This window comes from Eurosta solidaginis, unplaced genomic scaffold (genome assembly GCF_040869045.1).
Source record: "Eurosta solidaginis isolate ZX-2024a unplaced genomic scaffold, ASM4086904v1 ctg00001135.1, whole genome shotgun sequence".
NCBI lineage: Eukaryota > Metazoa > Arthropoda > Insecta > Diptera > Tephritidae > Eurosta > Eurosta solidaginis.
The window spans coordinates 389,615-407,753 of record NW_027136955.1 but is presented as its reverse complement, the minus strand read 5'-3'; the positions used below and the strand labels follow the sequence as shown (position 1 = coordinate 407,753).

Below are 18,139 nucleotides of genomic sequence, written 5' to 3'. Positions count from 1 at the left end.
ACACTAATTGGAATAAGTAAGACTAATAGTGCAATAAAATGAATATAGTCATATCAGTCTACTGGCGTTAGCAACACAACGATGTGCACGAAACTAAACTGAATACAGCGCCAAAGTAAAAAAGATGATAAACGAAGTATACAGTGTATTACACACGAAATCAAAGTGCTACTAAGTTAAAGCGACTATGCCATCAGTTTATACTCAATATGGGACATATGTGTTGCGGGGCACTCGTATGCATTTTCTATTTTATGTGCTAGTCACTCATATTATTTGTCTGTACTTGGCTAAGTACACATTTAGACACAATTTTTTGGCTCATGACTAAACGCACTAATTTTATTGATACTCAAAGCAGATCTCTGGTACCAACCAAATAGAAATAGCGCCTCTATTTTTGGTATGTTTGTATGGTTGTATGTACATATGTATATACAAATGTTTGTGCACTAAGCTAATTTAATCAATCTTATATATATATTTCTTCTCTATGTGTGGTTGTATTTAAAAATAATAACATTCGATTAATTCGCGAATTTATGCTACACTTAATGTGAGGAAATACATTCTTATTTATCAAAATTTGCAAATTTAAGCTGAACTGTATGGACAAGGTTTTTCCAGTCTCCTTATTGCTTTATTGAAATTAATTATTAGCGTCCAATTAAAAACTATTTTTGAATGATGACCCGGGGTGGGCGTGAGCTTAGCACCTACTAAGCGACCATATATGTATACGATAAGCAAGAGCCCAACGGCCACTTCGTCAAAATCAACGACAGCTCTTTTAGTTTGATTTCGATGGTCCAAGAGTAAGAAAGTGTCGCACACGCGATTAAAACAGAGTACCAAAGAATGCGTGTGACACGTGCTTACCGTTCAAGCATTGAAATCAAACTAAATAAATAATTGATTTTGCTTTCGTGATCGCTACGCGTTATTGTTTACTAACTCATTCCCAATTTGGTAACTGTGTAAATGTAGTGGTGCCCACCGCTGATGATGACAAAGAGGTATACATAAGTAAACTCAATTTCTATATTCCTATAGATGCCGTCTTATACTGTTTTCACACAGACGGCTTATTGAATAATAAAGGCAGTTTTCTACATTAAGACGCTTAGTGAGCTCAATCTTCCCTACAAAATTCGAATCTATAATTATTTCATTAGTAGCTAATCGAATGCCTAATGAAGTCAAAAGCACAATGCAACTCTGTTTGGAGCGTTCAGTTTCTCAGTTTTTGGTGTGTTCAGTGCTTAAAAATGTCATTTGTCAAAGTAAATGTCATTGTCTACATGGCGGAACGATACAAGGTGGCCATATCGAACAGCTGATTATAACCTTTTTTTATTTGATTTGATACATCAACTTCCGCCGCAGTACGATGTTGACATTTGTCCATCGAATTTACAAAAACAAAGTACATGGAATTCTTATTTATGTTTGTAGGTATGTCACCATGCTGCCACCTTGTATCATTCCGCCATGATTGTCTGTCATATAGCATTGTCATTTTATTCGCTTGACATTTCATCCTTCATACTAATCGAACAGTTACTTCTGTGTGAAAGCAAAAAATTTACGATTTAATTAGAAGGTGAAATGAGAAAACAGTATTAAGCTCATTAAATTTTAAATCGGTAGCAAATTAACATCCCATTAACACTTAATACAAGACCTTGATTATGTCAACGCATTTAGTTTCGAGCAGTGTTGTTGATCAAAATTTAGTGCACTGCCCCCACCTATGGTTTTGTGGGAGGAGAACACAATAGAACTAATTAGCAGTTTGTAAACAGATAGAACTAATTAAGTATTCCCTTTGTACTTTTCTCTATTTGTTCCTTAAAAATACAGTCATTGTACACACATCACATAATCGTTCTCAAATTAATATACCAAATCAATTGTGCAAATACTTACAGTGATGGAAAGAAGAATACGGACAATTTACTCCCAAATACTAAATCAATTATATCAGCAGAACTTAAATATCTTCCTTGGAATAGTGCACCCTATAAAAATAACATTTAAAGGTTTTTGCAATAAATTACATTTTATGACTCAATAACCTGTATTACTATTTTAATTTACTTTACATGTATAATCCCATTGGTGTTGTTATTTGTTTTTTTTTTTTTGTTTTAGGTGTATCACCTATATAGGTCTACTGCTCGTGGTCAGAAAAATATGATTGTGTGGATTTTATTTTGTACAGCCCTTTTTAAAAATTTGCACGCTCTAATGTGGATATAAACACATCGATATATATACAATTTTCTTCACAAATACTAATAGTAATTTTTCTGCACTTATCAAAAATTGGGATTGGAAAATAGAAATTAATCTCTCGCTGGTGGATCCGACTCAAGTCTTGACACTTTAATTTTCGAAAGTAATAGAATGGTGGATTTTTACTCTAAATGGTAAGCAACCATGATAGGTGACACAGCGACGCAGAAATCTCAGGATGCCATGCCCCACACAGTGTCAGCATATTTCTTGGCAGCTGCGAAACAACCATATTCCCCATGGCAATCGTCCCTATATACTACGCGAGGCAATATCATAAATTCGTGCGGTCATTGACCAAGGCTTTCAAAAACGTTTTTGGAATCCCCAATCCAACAACTTGCGAGGTCACACTTTGCTCCTCTGATCTAAGCAAAGGATTTGTACCAATGCTAATTACCCACAAACTCACTAATTTTATCCCAACTAATAAAGTCTCCAAAGTCAGCTGAACCCTACAAAAATCGACATGGTTATCACGGTATAACCCCCAAGAAACCCTTGTCGCTCAGATTCGGATGGGTACCCAGGGAGCAGTCCTGTAACTAGTATCGGTCTTCACCACTTAAGTCAGTGAGGCAACATAACCGGATCTCAGCAGCCTACTCAAGCGCTTTTGCGAATAGGAAGACACCCCAGCAACCCGATCAAGATCGAGAGCCAATGTTGTGAGGCCCTCTAAACCACCACAACAGGCGACTCCCTGAAGGACGCATTATATACAGCACCTCTACAAGTTCGTTTTCGAAAACGACTTCGAAAAAATGTATTGCAAAATCGTAGTCAAATAAGAAGATCAATACTTCCAAAGAACTCTCTTTAGGAAAGCCCCTCACAATCCGAAAGCAGATTTCAAAATAAATAACCGCAACTTTCGGAAAAAAGAAAAAAAAAACACAAATGAAAAAACCCTCGCCTCTAACATCTTACTACGAGAAACTTACGTAGATGATGTCCTCTCTGGCGGACACGATATACAGTCCACTCTCTATTCTGTGACCCAAACTATCGAAGCTCAAAAATTAGTAAGCTTTCATCTAAGAAAAATAATCGCAATCAAACAAAAAGACTGGAATCAATACCAGATTCTGATGTCCTAGATACAGAATTTCTCAAATTCCATGACACTACTAAAACCTGAGGAATTCGATGGAACGCATTAACTGAGTGGTTTTCGTACTAATACGACCCAGTTCCCGACTTTAAGTCAAATAGAAAACGGCAAATACTCTCAGCCGTAGCGGCAGAATGGCTATCACCAATAATGATTTTAGCCAAAGTCCTTCTCCAACAGCTCTGGTAAGAAGGAACCGACTGGAATGGACTCCAACAGCTCTTTAAGCCGAACACAATCTGGCTAAAATACACCCCTTCCAACCCATCCCCTCCAGAGAAAAAACACATTAGGGCCATTTCATCCGTCACACTCAAAACAACCCGATATCCAATTCGATAGCCCCCACTCACGGGTACGACGCTAAAATAAAACTCATAACGTTAATGCAAAGCCATCATATCCCAGCAGAAATCACTCAGTTAGAAGAATCAAACCCTATCAGCAAGAAAAACTCCCCTCGGACCCTAAATCCCAAATTGACGGTCGTTTAGTTAATGCTAATATGAGATCTAAAGTACGCTGTACAATTATTATCCCAGACAACTAGAAGTTCAGCTCCCTGATTCTAGATTTGCTCCATAAAGTTTTGTTCCATGGCGAAAAGCAACTAATGACCTACATGATACAGAAGGAAAACTACATTCCAGACTCAAGCAGGAAGTAAAAAAAAACATATTCAACTGCAAAGCGCGCACGATATATAAGCAAAGAATGTGTTGGCAAATATTGGCCGCTATGCCCCGAATGTGGTGTCACTTACTAGCTGTCCTTTTACGTCACTGGTGTTGACTTCGCTGGTCCATTTATGGGGAAGAAGACCCCTTGCGACAAGCTTCATACGCAAAAGCATACGTTTGCGTATTTGTATGCTTCTCTACTAAAACGGTCCTTCTCGAGTCTTGCAAAAGTTAGACAACTGAGTTCTTCAGGGCAGCCTTCTCTCGTTTCGTTGGGCGACGCGGATTACCGGGCAAAGTAATATATGATAATGAAGAGACATTCGTTGGTGCCAATCGAGCTATTCCAAAAAAAGAGCTCGCAATATTCATCAAAGAAGCAACTGTAGATGTATCTGAAAGATTTGCGGTACCAGGTTTTCCTTGGCAGTTTAGGGGGCATAAATGCCCCAAACATAGGCGTCCTATAGGAAGCTGCGGTAAAAATCTTTAAGACCCATTCCACAGGAAATCAAAGGTTTACGTTCGAAGAATTCACAACACTCCTCTTTCGAATAAAAGCAGTGCTTAATTCTCCCCTGTCTCTCCTATGTCACATGATCCAAGTGATTTATTAGCCCTCACTCCAATGCACTTCCTTCCAGGAGCCCCCTGAGCATCCTTGCCAGAAACGAATGCCGAAAACTTATCTACGACTACAAAATAACAAAGGTTAAAGGTTCTGTATCACCAATTTAGCTCACGATGAAAGAATTATACAAGATTTATATTAAATGGAAACATCCCCTCTCGAATAAACCTTTAAAATAAATAAAAGCGACATTCTTAATACGAGTATATACAATAATTATACTTAATAAAGTTTATACTTATCTACAATAAAAGAAGAGTTGTGGCGCGTTTTTATTTCTAAAAGTGAAATACCGATATTTTCTCTTAAATATTTTCTTAGTGCTCCATATATGGGATATACAAGTGCAGTTCCACAGGGCTTTATAAGAAGCTTCAGCAGCAATTCTTTACCATTTATAATGCAAAAATATCAATAAACACGTTTTGTCCCTATAATTTTTTCCATTCCAAACCTCTACTCTTTCACCTCTTCGCAAAAGAACAACCTTTAAATGCTATTTTTATAGGGCGCATTATTCAATTATTATTTCCATCATTGTATATAAGTAAACAATTAAATAAATATATGCAAGGCGCGATAACCTCCGAAGAGATTTAAGGCCGAGCTTACCTTTCAATTTGAGTAGTGCTCCTTCTTATTTTTCCTAAAAATTGGCGGGACTGGGCCAACATGTTTTATGCCGTCTCCGAGCGGCATTTGCAAGGCAGATGCATTTTCACTGAGAAGCTTTTCATGGCAGATATACACCCCGAGAGTTTGACGAATCTCTGCCGAGGGGTGACCCCGGGTAGAAAAACTTTTTTTCTAAATTTTTGATGTTAGATTGCCCGGGAGTTGAACCCAGTACCCAGCACCACGTCGGCTACTACAGGCTGGGTACACTCAAAAACATGAGAGTGCTGATATATCGCTGTGTTAATGTCTTTGTTTTTGTATTCATTAATCGAATGTACCTAATTTAAAATGTTTTCTTGTCACACTTATGCTGCTACAATCACAAAAATTTAGAGGCTGTCTTTTTTCCAATTCAAAACTCATTTTTATTTACACAACAAAATTTTGTATAAATAGCACCCACATATTTCGACTTCCTTCACTTTAAACTAAAAAATAGACGGAAAATCATAAATTAAAATGAACTTACGCAATTCTTTCGTGATATTGCTTGTCGTCCTTAGCAGCCTTTTGATTAATACGAATTCGACATATCGTGTTATAGGAGGCAGAGATTCGAATAGACCGTATTTGGTGGCAATACGTAATGACGAGTGTTATCGATGCGTTGGTACTTTGCTCACTTTGAACAAGGTTCTGACATCTGAATTTTGCTTGGAAGGTGTACTCCTGTCTGACATCACTGTTAATGCTGGTACAGCCAATTTGAATATAGCAGGAAAAAATAGCGCTGCGGCTCGTATAATTCGTCCATGTCATTTCAATCATCCGAGAATGGAAGAAATTGATATAGTCGTGATTGTATTAAAAAGAACATTCACCAAAAGCCCATTTATAAAACCAATATCTTTATGCGAAACTGAATTAGACGTGGGCAAAAAATTGGAAGTTAGTGGATGGGGTCCGAAAGATGGATACATAGGGCCAGCTTCGGATATACTCCAATCTACTGAATTTGTAGTAACCCCAATCAACGAATGTAAAGATTTTTATGCGCGTCTTTATGCGGAAGCAGGGAAAAATTTCCCAACAATAGTAATTTGTTTAAGATATCTGGGAGGGACTAGTGATACATGTTGGGGAGATGCTGGTGCACCGGCCATTGCGGAAGGAAAACTTGGTGCGGTGCTAGTAGGTGGGATGAACTTCTATAAGTCGACTTTATATACAAGTGTAAAAAATAAGTATGTTCGAGCTTTTCTAGAATTTGCGAAATACAATTAATTGCAAAGTGTTTTTTTTTAAATAGACTGCTGAGTTCACCTAACTCGGCTGAACGCCCCATTTCAGATCTTTTTTCATAAACATCCTAGCTCACGTCAAAGCATAGAATTTATGCTAAGATAGAGCGTTCTCGGAACGGCAGCGGAGATATGGTGATATTTCAATAAGCAGTCCAAATGGCAATATTTCTCTTTGTGTTATTTACAAATAAATAATAAAAAATATAACTAAGTTTAAAATAAAAAAAACTTTGGCTGTATTCATTTGAGATGTGACGCATGCAAATGCCTTAGGTTGTGAGATCAAACTTTAAACATAGCTTTAAAGTTCCCCCCTTTATGAATAGAACATGATACAAAAAGGAACTACCGATATAAAGCCCGGTTTTTCAGAACAAGTTCAACTCAATTTGTCAATTAAACTACGTTTAAACTTATTCTACAGTTTTTCAGTCGACTTTAACTGAAGTTTAAGCTAAGCTTAAGCGGCCGCTCTGCCAGGGTTAAACTCTAGTTAACCTATTAGTTATTTGCGTTCATACGAAATAGCGTCATATACCCAACAAGCATTTGGGCTTGAGTACCCTTAGAGCTCATGTTTATAACTAGGCATACTTCTAAAATCTCAAAAGTTGTTTCGAAACAGTGGCTCAACTCGAGAATCATAGCGCACTCCTCAAAAGAGCAAAATATGCTATTACTTAAGTTGAAAAAATGTAATTAACAACTTGCGGTTCTCTAACTGGACTCAAATGTATGATTCAATGATGTTGATGTAGGATCTTCGGTGTGGCAGGCCGAGCACGCTACCATCACACCACGGCGTCCGCCCATATAATTTATTCCTAATTAATTACGCTTCATTACTGCTATCAACCAAGTGTTTATTTCTAACAATAAACAGCTGTTGGTTTTGGTGGTTGTAGCGGCAGCCTGTGGGTTAATGCGATGGTAAGGATGTTCAAACATTTACGTATGTATCTGGGTGCATATACCAGCATAGCTACGTTTACATGTGTTAGTAACTGGTAGGAAGCAAACACATGGATAGATGTTCGAACATGAATCTGTTAGTATACGTGAAATTAGTATACGTGAAGTTAGTTCGTGAAAGTTTATATCCGTCGTTTCCCGCCAAAATAGGATTGTATGTATTGGTGTCTTTCGTTCTTGAGTGAAAGTGGTGAGAAAGAAAGGCTTTTGATTTATGGGGTACGACCACCAAACGATTGCAGAGAATGTCTCAAAAGAAAAGTTGACTTAAGTGAGTGCGGAAGCAAGTTTTAATTATGTATATTTTTTTTTGCGGAAAAAAAAGTTCGCGTTTTTTTTCATAAAACCGTGCTAACGGGTAATTTAGCGGAATCCCAAGGAGGAACCGGGATCCCATACCCTGCTTGACAACAGCCCCAGGTGAGTCCAGTGAAACCCCTTTCCCCCAGTCCATGGTGCATGTGGACTAATAGTAAGAATTAAAAAAAAAATGTTAAATGTGAAAATTAATTTAAATAAAATTACATACCTACAATCAATAAAATTTTGTGAAATAAATGAAATTATATACAAAGATAAAATTAAGTAAAAAAATAAAATAAAATAATGAAAGTTAAAAGTAAAATTAAATTAAAATAAATTAGTTAAAATTATAAAATAAAATAAGATATAAAACTAATTAAAATAAAATAACATACATATATACGTAAAGTGATAAATTTGAGTAAAATCTAATACCTAGATAACCTTAAATATATAGATAAAAAAAATCAAATAAATAAATAAAATGACATAACTAGATGACATTCAATAAATATAGTGAGTCCATTTGCACCCTAATGTATCTTTCTCGTTCGCCATGACCCTAGTCCCTAATATTCTTCCCTCTGCACATTTAGATTGCTGCGCAAAAATATGAAGTTGCCGCCATCACGAGCCACAAACGCAAAAATAAGGCGAGGTAGTATTAAAATTAAAGGAACTTGCCACACCAGCCACCAACACAGTCTAAACACACAAAAGCGGGGTAGTATTTCATATAGAGGAAGGGGAAGCATACAGACGGTGCCAGGCTATACGTCAAGGGAGTAAAGGGGCATCTGAGCGCTCCTGTCCTGGTACCGCAATCATTACACTTGAGCATAGCCTGGAGGAACACTAATTGGAGTAGAAAAGCAAGCCCGAGGAGAGAGGCCAAGAAGGGAGCAGAGTTATCCGTGCGCCGCTGCCGGAATCTATATTGTTTTTTTTATATTGTATTTGAATTTTGTTGAACTTAGCTGATATTGTTTTAGTTAGTTTTAATCACGATTTCATTACGTGAGTTTGATTAGTTCAAATTTTAAATTTAGCCTGTTAAGGTAATTTAACTGGAGTCTAAATCTATTCAATTTCCTTGTGAGTTTTTTTACTTTTATGAATTTATTTTGTTCTGGAAACCTGTGTAATTGTTAATATTTCTCCTGTTGTGTTCCGTTTCCTTACTCCTGCCCACCGTTTTTGCTATCTTTTCAACAGTCCACCTGTAACTTATTTACCTATTATTCCTTACCTTACTTTCTTGCCTATCGTCCCACATTCAACCTTTGCTTGGTCTTTTTGTTCGCTTCAATACCTAATTTCTTATATTTTGCTTTCTGGCTCATGACTTTTTTACTTTTTTCACCTTTTTCCCGTTTTTATACATTTCATGAAAATGAAATGGTATATTAATTTCGTCACGAAACCTAAAATTGTAAGTCCTTAAAGGAAAATAGATAGATGCACCATTAAGTATACCAAATAAGCAGGTTAAAGAGCTGAGTTGATTTAGCCATGTCCGTCTGGCCATCTGTCCGTCTGTCTGTTTGTATGCAAACTAGTCCCTCAATTTTTGAGATATCTTGATAAAATTTGGTGAGCGGGTGTATTTGGGTGTCCGATTAGACATTTGTCGGAACCGGCCGGATCGGAACACTATAGCATATATCCTCCATACAACAGATTTTTCAGAAAAAGAGGATTTTTGTAATATCTTACTCAATTTAACAGATTGAAGCTTCAAACTTCACCATATACTTTTGTATATTGCACATATTGTTGCCTGAAAAAATTGATGAGATCGGTAGTATATATAGTATATATCCCCCACAACCGATTGTTCAGATAAGAAACTTTTCGTAATTACTGCCCTATTTTAAGAGCTAGAGGATTCAAATTTCAACGAATGCTTACGTATATAGCATATATTGTTGTCTGAAAAAATCATACAGATCAGTGGTATACATAGTAAATATATGGTGGTATATATATAATATATATATATAGTATATATATATATATATATTTTCGCAATTTTAGCCCCATTTTAACAGCTAGAAGCTTCAAATTTCACCGAATGCTTACGTATATGGCATATATTTTGTGTCTGAAAAAATCATAGAGATCGGTTGTATATATAGTCTATATCTTATACAACCGATTGTTCAGATAAGAAACTTTTCGTAATTACTGCCCTATTTTAAGAGCTAGAGGATTCAAATTTCAACGAATGCTTACGTATATAGCATATATTGTTGTCTGAAAAAATCATACAGATCAGTGGTATATATAGTATATATATGGTGGTATATATAGAATATATATATATAGTATATATATATATATTTTTTCGCAATTTTAGCCCATTTTAACAGCTAGAAGCTTCAAATTTCACCGAATGCTTACGTATATGGCATATATTTTGTGTCTGAAAAAATCATAGAGATCGGTTGTGTATATAGTATATATCTCATACAACCGATTGTTCAGATAAGAAACTTTTCGCAATTTCTACCCCATTTTTACAGCTAGAAGCTTCCAATTTCACCGATTACTTACGTAAGTATATAGTATACATTGTTGTCTGAAAAAATCATAGAGATCGGTGGTATATATATTATATACTTTATATAAACTGTCATTTTTGCCCCTTTTTTACGGATAGAAGCTTAAAATTTCACCGATTGCTTACGTAAGTATATAGTATACATTGTTGTTTCAAAAAATCATAGAGATCGGTGATATATATAATATATATATGATGGTATATATAGTATATATATAATTTTTTTTTGCGATTTCGGCCCCATTTTAACAGCTAGAAGCTTCAAATTTCACCAAATGCTTACGTATATAGCATATATTGATGTCTGAAAAAATCATTGAGATCGGTGGTATACATAGTATATATCTCATACAACCGATTGTTCAGATAAGAAACTTTGCGCAATTTCTGCCCCGTTTTAACAGCTAGAAGCTTCAAATTTCACCAAATGCTTACGTATATAGCATATATTGTTGTCGGCAAAAATCATAGAGATCGGTGGTATATATATTATATACTTCATATAAACTGTAATTTTTGCCCCATTTTAACGGATAGAAGCTTCAAAATTCATCAAATTTCATCAAATAGTTACGTTTACGTCATATATTTTTGAAATACGTGATTCGTTTTCATAGTTTTTACATGCAGACCACAAAAAACGTGAAGCTTTTTATCCTCACACAAAGTACCTACCTATTTTTATACCTTTTATGAAAATGAAATGGTATATTAATTTCGTCACGAAACCCAAAATTGTAAGTCCTTAAAGGAAAATAGATAGACCCACCATTAAGTATACCGAAATAATCAGGTTGAAGAGCTGAGTTGATTTAGCCATGTCGGTCTGTCCGTCTGTCTGTTTGTATGCAAACTCGTCCCTCAATTTTTGAGATATCTTGATAAAATTTGGTGAGCAGGTGTATTTGGGTGTCCGATTAGACATTTGTCGGAACCGGCCGGATCAGACCACTATAGCATACAACCGATTTTTCAGAAAAAGAGGATTTTTGTAATATCTTACTCAATTTAACAGATTGAAGCTTCAAACTTCACCACATACTTTCGTATATTGCACATATTGTTGCCTGAAAAAATTGATGAGATCGGTCGTATATATAGTATATATCCCCCACAACCGATTGTTCAGATAAGAAACTTTTCGTAATTACTGCCCTATTTTAAGAGCTAGAGGATTCACATTTCAACGAATGCTTACGTATATAGCATATATTGTTGTCTGAAAAAATCATACAGATCGGTGGTATATATAGTATATATATGGCTGCTACTGCTGGTGTTGGCACCTTAAGCCCCTGGTGGCAAGTTGAACGCAGTGCACCAAAGCATTGCCGACGTCAAAAGGTTCAGGATTTAGTATTTGAGCAAACGTTAGAAGCATTTACCGATTCGTCGTGAGTTCTTAACTATGTTATGTTATGCTATGTTACTTTATGTTACTTAATTTATTTCTTACTAAACCCTTTTATTACATTTTTTGATGTTTTGCACAGTTTCATACAAGCTTTTCCTGTTTCAACAACAAGGATTTATGTATACAATTTCTATTTCTATTGTTAGCTAAGAAATAATACATTCAACTTATCTTTCATAATTTTATATAGAAGGGGCTTTCCGTGCCAAGGCATTCCAGCGATTAATTGCATCAAAGATTTCGGTGAAGTTCGGACATTCTAGAAACGTTTTTATTTATTTATCTATATGAAACGGTTGTGCATTGGACTCGGTCTCCATGCCAATTAAAAAAGTTGCAAAAGATCACCTCTAAATTTAAAGAAACCACTTTATCCTTGAAAATTGAGTCAAAGTATTTTTTTTTTTTTTGTTTTTTTAGAAATGGTTATTTGACATGCGATTTCTAGAAAGAGACGTCATTATGTCTTGGGAACTCGTTAATTCCTTCTAATGTCTTCGGTAGAATGTTTCGACGTTTCCACTTATTGTCATGTTTATAGTTTGATAAGCCTAGAAGACAATAAAAAAGTGGATGCATTACCAACATCACTGACAGCAAATCATTAAATCTTCATCCGTAACTCTTCCTGAAACCTTTTCCCTCGTATACTCCCACCTTGCATAATTCACAGTTTCGATTTTATATCTATCAACAGTGACATGCCTGCCAAAACGCAAATGCGCTGACACTTTGCTTGACGACAGCAGATACTTCGTTTTGTCCTCCTCCTCGTTCGCCATCAAACTATATTTTCCAGTTCAAAGTAGAACTTTAGGCCGATTATGTTAATGTCATCATCATATTGCTAAGTTGTTGTTTAATTTTCTCTAGCATCGGCTCCGACAGGTCCTTGCCATGTCTGTCTGACCTTGTAGAAGGTCCAATAAGCGTATTAACGGTGAGTTTGAGTCCTTCGAACAATACGGAGCGAAGATCCCGGGTTCACGCCCGGACAAAAGCAACATCAAAATTTTAGAAACAAGTTTTTTAAATTAGAAGAAAATTTTTCTAAAGCGGTCGCCCCTCGGCAGTGTTTTCGCAAGCACTCCGATGTACTTCTGTCATGAAAGCTCTTAGTGAAAACTCATCTGCCTTGCAGATGCCGTTCGGAGTTGGCATAAATTAAGTAGGTCCCGTCCCGCCAAATTGTAAGCAAAATTAAAAAAAAGGTGCACGACTTTAATTGTAAGAAAAGCTCTTCCAAAAATCTCTTAGGAGGTTGTCGCGCTTATATGCTTCTTTCTCTCCATAAATGCTTGGTTGCAGATGAATGAGTTATTAACGAATTTCGTCTTTAAGCGGATAGTGCGGTGACCTTCGCCCACATAAATATTTAAAGAACTGATATTTGTATCTTAGCTGCCATTTCGAAAGCACCCTATCTCAGTCAGCAATTGTCAGGTGAGATAGTGTGTTCACAATGAAAAACTGAAAGAGGCGGTGTTCTTCAATAAAATTCTGCGATAGGGTGCTGCGTCGATATCTAAAGCCTTTTTCGGGAAATAAGCTGCGCACATTACAATATTAAAAAACTCGTATTTATGGCTCAAGAGGAAGCGGGAGCAGGGAATATGAAATATAAGGAATTGAATAAGGAGAGCGAGATAATAAGGGAAAGGGGGAGCGAGAGAAAGGATTATAAGTATAAAGCCAGTGATAAGGAGGATTATTCGAAGTGGGAGAAATGGAAAAGTAGGGGAGAAAAAATATAGTAAGCTATAAAAACTTCTCCCAGATGTTTAAAAAAACCCGAAATGTTGAATTATTCAGTGGGCACAACCGGTCGGATTTATTCGTGTCTCAGGGTGTATCAATAATATTGACTTAACTCTAGTTTTCAAGCCTATAGTAGACTAAGAAGCCACATTTATCAACTGCTTTTGGCGTTGCTGTGCATACGTCTCGAAACTTTCGCAAACCTTATTTGAGTTAATTTCTTACTTATTCATTCATTCTCTCACAATTTCGTAAAGGCGAAAAAGATTCGGGATTCCTTCGGATTGGTTATTTGAATGTCCGAGTGAAGAATACAACGGAAGCGTTCAGCAACTTCTTGGTAGTGGGCAATGGGTATACACTCTCTCACGCGGCAATGGCAAATCGTCATCACCAGCGATCTCACCGACACCATCTACAAGGTCGTCGTCATCTTCCACAAAGTGGTAGGACTATGCGGAATCCCATGATGATGAAGACGAAACCATCAGGGTTTGGAACGTCACACCATCACAAAGGTAGCAACAGTAGTAATAGTAAACTATTGGGTCGCGTGCCAGTATTGCTGTTAATATGAATAATTTAACGCATCAATTGGAAAAATTGCACAAATCCTGGGGCTCGACAGATAACATAATGCCACCACCACAAATTATCGATACCCTTATAAAGAGACGACAAAAATCTGCAACGACACCAACAACACGTTCCTCGGTAACATCGTCCATCTCCACAGATTCATCACGTGGTTCTATTTCTTCAACAAATTCTAGTACGAATTTTATTGCGATCTATAGTAGTACCCCAACAACACCAAATCAACAACGTGCACCTAGCGGGCGTGTACAGTCGGATATGATAATGAGTGGTCGTACATCGATGAGCAGTGGTAATTTACAATCTTCGCAATCGCAATGTTGAAGTATACATGCAAAGGTTCATACATCTTGATATGTAAATAATGTACTAAGTGGCTCAATTAACTATAATGATGTTCCGTGTATATGTGTATGAACTAATTATATATACTACTAGAAGACCCGGTGTGGCGGTTGGTTTTTCATCGCCAACCATTTCTTTTTACACTTTTTCATACTCACGCTTGCTCGTGGGTGTGCAGCCCAATGCGCACACAAACAAACACCCGCACTCACCAATTATTCTTTTATTGCATTGTGTTTTTTTCAATAGAATTTATTTAGTTTTTGTTTGTAATGTACATGTTCTTTTATTTAAACCTTTAACTTCCCTTTTTTTTTATTTGCACACTCAGGTTTAGTTTCACTAACTGTAATTTTTTGATTTTCAATTTAGTCCTTTACTTTTTGTACTTAAGGGTCGGCCGGTTCACTTCAACTCTCAACTCTAACTAACTAAACTAAAACTGCCGCTAACGCAACTATGTAGCTAGGCAGCTTTTCTTTACGTTGCTTAGCAACGAAATTAATGATGGCGTCGAAAATAAATCATGGCGTCGATCAACGGCAGTTTCAACCAATCAGAAACTCTCCAAATTGCTCGACTCTAACAATTTTAGTGATGCCGAGTGCATCTGATGTATGGTTGCATCTTGGACATTTCCAAAGAGGGTTGCCATCTACAATTTATTTTAATGTATTTTAATTTGGCACTACATCTTCCCCCTTTAGAAAAGAAGAATTTGGTGAGATTAGTAATTAATCTTGCCACATTCTTCTTTAGGCTCTAATATGTTGTTGTAATGTTATGAACGAAGGAGTTTGCTAGCATTAGGGTGCTCTAACCCGGGACTCATTCGTTCATCGCAGTGCAACTTCTAAAAAGATGATTAAAAATGAAAGTAATATTTTGAATAAAGTGAAATATATAAAAGTTGGTTCAAAATATTGAATTTAATGTTTGAAGTAAACCGGTTTTTTTTTTCTTATTGTAAAATCTACCTGCTTAAATGTATATTTGTTTGTTACATTTTTTTTTTTTAGCCTTCATTGGCGGTTTTAAAATATATTTATATGATTAATAATAGATTATTAGATTAATTAATTTTTTGTACTCGATTTTTGTGTACAATTTTTTCGTTTTCTTTACTTATTTCACAAATAGTTACATTTGGCCCATCAATATTCTTTACTATGTAGGGACCTTGATATATATTTTTATGTTTATTCTTGGTTCTGTTTGTACTAAAACTCTATCATTAATTTTAATATCTAAAGACTTAGCCGTTTTATCGTATAAATCTTTATTTCTAATCTTATGCTTATTAATCAAATTTTTTGCCATTTTATGCGATTTTTGCATTCTAAACTTAAGCTCTTTTGCGTAATTTTCTACGTTATAGATCGGATCAATTTGCTCTTTTTGCAATTCATGTGGCATTGTAGTTTTTCTGCCAAATATTAATTCAAACGGAGTAAATTTATTATCAAAAACCGAACTACTTGTAGTATTGTGTAAAAATGTAAAGTATTTTAAATATGTATCCCAATCTGAATACGTTTCATTCAGATACGCACGTAAGTATTCGTTAAAGACTCTATGATTTCTTTCAACAGTACCAACAGTTTCGTGGTGGTAAGCTGTTGAGAAATCATGATCAATCTTTAAAAGTTTCGTCAATTCAGAGAATAATTCGTTTTTATATTCCGTTCCTAAATCGGATCTAATAGCTTTCATTGTACCATATGTTAATATAAAGGTTTCAAAAATAGCGCAAGCAATAGTTTTTGCTGATTTATCTGGTACAGCTACTGTTACCAGGTATTTAGAAAAGTCACAAATCATAGTAACAGCGAACTTGTTACCATATTTGGATTCCGGAAGTGGACCTATTGTATCGACAATTACTATGTCAAAGGGTTTGCAGGGTGTTGGAGTCAACACAAGATTTTCCTTTGTTTTTGGTTTTACTTTATTTAAAAGGCATTTTTTGCAATTTTTGACAAATTTCGCAATGTCTCTTGTCATATTTTTCCAATAGTATTTTGTTCTTAATTTGGAATATAATCGTTTTGTACCGCAATGACCGCCTAACAGAGGGTCCTCATGATAAATTGTCATAAGTTTTTGTTTTTGCGCTGTTTCTGTTACAGTTTCTACAGGGTCTGTTAGTATTATTTGCAATGATTTTAAAATTTTATTACCGCTGATTTTAAAATTTGTAATTGAAAATTCTTTGAAAAATATATCATTTTTTGGCCATTCTAACTGCTTAATATTGTGACTGCCGGCTGCTTTTTCAAGCCTCGAAAATAACTCATCTAAATTTGTTTTTCCGTTAGCATTCACAAAATTAAGTAAATTTAATTTTTTATGTTTTAAATGCGCATAAATTTGTATATTAGAGATCTCATTATTTTTATTAAATTGTATAGTCGATTTTATTCGCGGTATCTTTTTTGAAAAATTGTATGAAAATTTGTCATAAACTTGTACTTTAGGCGTTTCGCAAAAAGTATCAGTAAAATTATCGTCTTTATTTTGTAATTCCTTTTGTTTGGTTTGTGATCGCGTTTGGACTGCTAAAACATGCTTTGTAGATTCTTTTATTTCGTCTATACTAATGCGTGAAAGAGCATCAGCCACAACGTTAGATTTTCCTTTTATATATTCAATCGTAAATTTATATTCTGATAGTTCTAATCGAATTCTAGAAAGTTTAGACGAAGGGTCTTTCATGTTAAAAAGATAAACTAGTGGTCTATGGTCGGATTTTACTGTGAAATTTGTATCATAAACATATGGACGAAAATGCTTTATAGCGTAATGTATTGCTAGGAGTTCTAATTCGATAATTGCTTTTTTCTGTTCTGCTTTATTTAAAGATTTTGACGCGAAACAAATTGGTAAATCGTTATCACCATGCTTTTGGCTTAATATAGCGCCACACCCTTAGAAGCATCTACTGTAATTATAAATTCTTTTGTGAAGTCAGGGTATTGTAGTAGTTGAGGAGACATTAGTGCTTGTTTTAGTTTTTCGAAAGCGTTTTCGCACGTTTCGTCCCAAACAAATTCAACTTTTTTCCTATTTAAACGATTTAAAGGCGCTGCCAGTGACGCAAAATTCGGTATAAATCGCCTGTAATAATTTGCAAATGCGACAAATCGCCTAACCGCATCTTTGTCTTTTGGCTTAGTATACCTTTTAATAGCGTCTATTTTTGAATCGTCTGGCAGCAAACCTTTTGACGTACATTTATGGCCTAGAAAAGTTACTTCAGAACGAAGGAAATTGCATTTGATTGGGTTCAGCTTTAAATTAAACTTTCTACAGGTTTCGAAAACTTTTTCCAAATTTTTAAGGTGGTGTGTCTCACTACAACCAATGACGATAACGTCGTCAATATACATAAAAGCCTGATTTGGTGAAATTCCTGAAAATGCTATTGACATCATACGAGAAAATGAGTTTGGTGCAATATTTAACCCGAAAGGTAAAACTTTCCAACGAAAAGCTCCTCGATCTGTACTGAAAGAAGTTACTTCTCTGGATTTAGGGTGAAG

At 35.5% G+C, this 18,139-nt stretch overlaps 1 pseudogene; it reads left to right on the top strand.

Annotated features, from left to right (window-relative positions):
* Positions 1–5,860: 5,860 nt before the first annotated feature.
* On the top strand, positions 5,861–14,576 carry LOC137235856 (uncharacterized; annotated as a pseudogene).
* Positions 14,577–18,139: the final 3,563 nt, after the last annotated feature.